Here is a 5,334-nt window from a genome sequence, read left to right on the forward strand (position 1 = left end):
TCTAACTCTCTCCTCTTTTAGCTTAAAACCATTCTCCTTCGCCCCATCACTATCTGCCTGTGTATGTATTGTCCGTGCTCTGTCCTCAAGGAGGCTTCTACTCCAGCCTCACCTGACACATTGAATTTCCACCTCTCCCCAAACAATTCAAGTTGTAAAAGCCATGACATCTGTTTTGACGGGTTGCACCCCACGAGGAGGGTGTGTATCACTTTCCCACTCCCCTGCCTGGGCGGGACTCATTTGCTCCTGCAGTGTGAAGATGAGGTTACTGAGATCATGGGAGTTGGTGCTCCTGCAAACAGCTCTGTTTGAAGCAGACCACTGGTCCAGGACAGCCACAAGAGAAAGCATTGCAGCCTTTGCAACTCTTGTTTGGAGTGAAAAGGAAAATATGTGATTTTCCCCCGTGATGGAGGGGCTCTTGGCTTTGATCATTACTGGTTCGGGGAAATAAAAACATAACCCAGAGGGAGTGAGCGAGGGGTGTAATAACATCAGCTCAATCTCTTTGTTATTTTCCAAGATCAAAAGGAGCTGGGGGAGTTTAGCTTTTATTGCCTTCCCCTTTTATTTTCTACTTTTCAGCTTTCTTCCTCAAAAATCAATACAGCCCTCTCTGGGGTTCTCACACCTGTGTGCCCCCACTCCTGCCAGCCCCCAGCCCACTGCAGGCTGTGTCGCACAGTGCTGGTGTAGCACACTGGTAAGGGGTGCCCATCACTGCTCAGCCTGCTGGGTGCTACTTCAAGAGATGTATGATAATAATCCTTTCTTCAGTGATTTGAACTGGGGTTTACTCTCTTGGCAGAGCTCACCCTGCTGTGTTGATGAAGGGTGTTTGGGTGCAGCCAGGACAGAAGCCCAAACAGAGCTCTCTCACCCCAGAAATGTGCTGATCAGCATCCATCCACAGAATTCCATTAATAATATCTTTTTCCTTCAGCACCAGCTCTAGTGTTTTTTGCAGCATCATGAAGGACTGAGTCTGCTATGCCTGGGGAAAACCAAGCTCTGGGCTGGTTTATCTGGCTAGGGCAGAACACAACTTTCTGGTTGCTTAACATCTTGGTTAAGTAGCTGAGCAATGCCTGGAACAGTGGTACAGTGGACAAATGGGAATAGGAACAACCAATGACCTTTCTGAGCTGAGCCCACATCTTGAACCAGTTCATCCCTTCCCCCGTGTGAAGCTGCAGTAGCTTCAGCCTGTCCTGGCTGCAGCTGGGCTGGCTGGCATGGCCACTCTCTTGGCTGCTTGGCCCAGAGGTTATGGATCCTCAAGGATAACTTGCTTGGTCCATACTGTGCTTTGTGAAAATAACCAGTTAAAACTACACAACTATTTTAAAGAGTTTTGAAGATATTTGTATTTAGAGGATGTTAGAGAATGTTTAGAGAATGGGGAAGGAGGGAGCAGTGACATGGGTGGGTGTGAGAGGGCTGTGCTGGTGGTGGTAAATAGCTTCTAAGGCTCATTTGTAGAGACCACCAGCAACCCACTTACACTGGCCCAGGTAGAAATTGTTTATTCTGACACAGAGATGCTCTATGAAGCATCAGAGCTGTGTAAGCATCTCCAGTGCAGGGTTTTCTGCAGTGGAAACAACCTGTCTCTGACATGGGCACAGCAGGCAGTGAGGGCTTGGCTCTGAGGAACACAGCCTGGGTTGAGTTTATAAGTGTAAGAGGCATGAAGACATGTTTAGATAGTGTGATACCCAGCAGCGAGGCATCCTTGCTTATTTTATCATTCCACCAGCATGTTCTTGACTGATTATGAATGGATTCCTTGCAGGTTAACAAGCTGAAACATTTTTGTTACTAAAGAGAGCCAAATCAAACTCTACTGAACAAATACATCTTGGATCTCTGGCTAATGAGTTTTTCTGCTGTTCAAACATGTTATGTAATATGAATGAAACTGCAGTTGAATTAGACTTAGCCGTTCATGTAGAATTCACAAGCTGCATTTTTTTTCCTCACAGCTATATTTTAGGCAGGTAAGTTACTTTGGGAGAAAATGACAGTTTTGCACAATTCAGCTATGTAAAAGTGATGAATGAAAATAGTATTTGCTCGTCCCATTTTATGAAGAAATTGAATCAGAAGCATACTTTGAAGTGCAGAAGGGCTGATCCTTCCATGCATTCCACCTTTCACCACTAACTCCCAAATAGAACACTTGTTTTGTGGTTTGCACTGTAAAGCTGTGTCCTGTCAGGGGAGCACAGGGCACAGCTCCTGCAAGCCAGTCCCAGGACTGTCACCTGATGTCATTGGTACCTGCAGTGACTCTACTGACTTTGATTTATTCCAAGCTAATTTGGTATGAATGGTATCAGAACCAGGGTCACAGCTATATCCATTAGTGATGCAGAACAGAGCTTAAAAATAATCCTTTGACTGACATGCAGATTTATATGATGAAAGATGGGGCTATTCCAGATTTCTCCAGCAAACTGGTGTCAAACAAGCTGCTCTGAGTGCTTGAGACCTAAAGCCTGTGATGGCAAAGGAACATTTAGACAGAGCCTGTATGTGAGGCATTTGTGGAATTATTGTTAGTCAAATCTATTATTATGCATTCCCTTCTGTTCCATTTTCACCTGTTAAAATAAATTAAGATGTAGCATTACTAAAAACCAAGAACTGCTAAAATAAAAGAGGGAACTGACATTTAGAGCATTTTGGATATTTCTTATGCTGTAGAAGGAGTTTGTAAAATTTAAACCAAAGTCACAAGCACATATTTTCTCTATTGAGAACATCTAGTGTAATCCTCCTGTTCTTCTGGCACTCCCCAGGATAGTCTACAGTTCATAACCCATAGGAAAAATAGAGCCCAAGAGAGCAGATGACATAGATGCCCAACTCCAACTGAGGAGACTTGCTGCCATCTTTTGGTAGATGAGTGTTCCAGAAAGTAATGAAAAATTCTCTCTCACAGAAACGAAACATTTTCTCCCTCTTCTCGTTCTTAGCCCACCTACAGCATCAACCCCTGGAGGGATTTAAAAAATGTGTGGCATTTGGGGACATGGTTTAGTGATGGACTTGGCAGTGCTGGGTTAACAGCTGGACTTCAAGGTCTTTTTCAGTCTAAACAATTCCACGATTCTGTGATTCTGTGCACTCAGCCTCTACTGCAGGCACAGCCTATGAAAATTAACCTCAGCCAATGGCACCCCGAAGAGCCCCCAGTAACCCTGTGGTTGCCTGCAGGACTGGAAGGGCTGAATGCAGGGCAGGGGCTGGGCTGGTTTCTTCGTGGTCTTGCTGCTCAGAGAAAAGCTGTAGGGAACAGGCTGGAACCTCTGCATGTCTGCAAGTAATAAAATACTTCTTTGTGCCCAGGGGAAATAAAATAATATATTTGATAAGCTGGGCAACAGCAGGATGATGCAAGGGGAGGGAGCAAGGCTGGGAGTCAGCGCTCCACAAATCACACTCATTACTGTGAGGTTTACCTTTGCAGAAGGCAAAGAGCTGAGGCTGCACTTTGACAGGAGCAGGTTGACGAGCTGCTGCTCAGGGTGAAAGTGCACCCTTGTGACTGACAAAGAGATGAAGGGGAATGTCCTGTGCCCCTGCTCCCCCCCCCCGGGGGTCCTGCCTCTGCACTGGCAGCCCCCTTGCTTCCCTTGCTCCTCTGACACCTGGAGGAGGAGGTTCAATGCACCCCAGCAGAAAGCTGCCCACTGTTTTTGCTGGGCTACATCTTTTTTGTGGGACAGTGAGCGAAGTCCAGGGCAGGCTCTGACAAGCCTCAGGATGCAGGAGAAGAGGGAAGGCACCAGCTGCTACCAGAGGGAGAACTGAGAGGGTGTTGAGAGCTGACACTTCACCCTGAGTGCAACTCTGTGCTCTGGTTACGACACCCACACTCGTAGAGGTGCCTGGAACAACAAAATGACTGCGGTTAGAAGAACTTTCCAAATTTGAAAGAGACCTCTTGTTTCCGTGGGTTCCTACCCTGGTGGTAGGCTGCACACTTTATTTTAATGTGGATTTGGTATCCGGCACAATTCCTTCAGCCTTTGCTGCCTCAGCTGCCTTTCTAAGGTCGATATGTGGCTACACACAATCCTTTACCCTCTACCACCCTGTCATGCCAAGAAATTCCTGAGATCCCACTGAATTCCACAAGCCACTTCATTTATACACTTCAGTTCAACATTAAGTTCCTTGCAGGGTTTATTTACTTTGAACCCTGACCAAAGTTCCCAAGTGCTGTGTGTGTGCTCAGCTGGATGACTCCAACCTTGCTCCCGGGCTGTGCTGGGGCAGGCACCACTTACCTGCTGAGGGTACAGCCCTGCCACATCTGTGGGAGGAGTGCCCTTCAGAGAAATGCTGTTAGGAAAGCAAAGGCAGGAACCAGGTAAGAGCACAAGCAGGGAAACTGCCCTCTTTCACTATCCAGTCCCACTGTGCAAGGGAGAAAGAGCAGGAAAGAATTAATTAAAAAAAAAAAGTGTTCCTGTGGGTGGGATGTGAACTCTTAGACGTGACACTTTTTTTGACACGAACATCCCTTGTGTGGTGGGGGCAGAAGGATGACCAGCCAGACCATCTGCAGTTTCCTGGCTGGGATGGTTCTCCTGTTTATCTTGTGGGTGATCCTCTGAGTGTCTGAGGAACCTCCAGAAATGCAGGACTGGGTTTATATCTCATCCTGAAAGCCGCCCACCTTCACCTCTGTTCCTCTCTGATAGCAGAGCACTCCCTGACTGACCTTTTGTCACCGGGAGAGTGTTGCTCTGGACCCAGCCCAGCTTCCCTGTAAGCTGTGAGGGCTGATTCGTGTGTCTGAGGAGGAGTTAGGAAAGATGTCAACTCCCTAATTCATGAGAGCCTCTCCACGGCCCGCAGTCAGTCCCCACGGTGTGAGTGTTGCTGCTGACCCCTGGCCCTCTGACAGCTCCTTTGGACACTCACCAACCATCATACACAGACCACCTGCTCACAGACCCTCTTTCAGACTCTCCCTTCCTCCTTTCCCCCCACTCTTCCCTCAACCAGGATATAGGGAGTTGAAATTTTAACAAGACGTGGAGTTAGAATTAAATTCTAAATCGAATTCTAGGTAATTCTAATTTAGCTAATTCAAACTAAATGGGGAGTTTCATCGAATCAGAATGGTTTGGGTTGGAAAGGCGCTTTAAAGGTCACCTAGTCTCATTTCCAGCAGAGCTGGGGATTCTGGTACCCAGGAGGCTGCAGGTGTCCTGGATCGTACCGGGGCTGAACTAGTGCATCTCGGGGATGGCGCAGCCGGGGGCCCGTGCAGTCCCTTGTGCGGGTGCCGCTAGGGCGCGGGATGCCGGCGGC

The sequence above is a fragment of the Corvus brachyrhynchos genome, unplaced genomic scaffold (assembly GCF_000691975.1).
Source record: "Corvus brachyrhynchos isolate BGI_N302 unplaced genomic scaffold, ASM69197v1 scaffold54, whole genome shotgun sequence".
NCBI classification, from domain to species: domain Eukaryota; kingdom Metazoa; phylum Chordata; class Aves; order Passeriformes; family Corvidae; genus Corvus; species Corvus brachyrhynchos.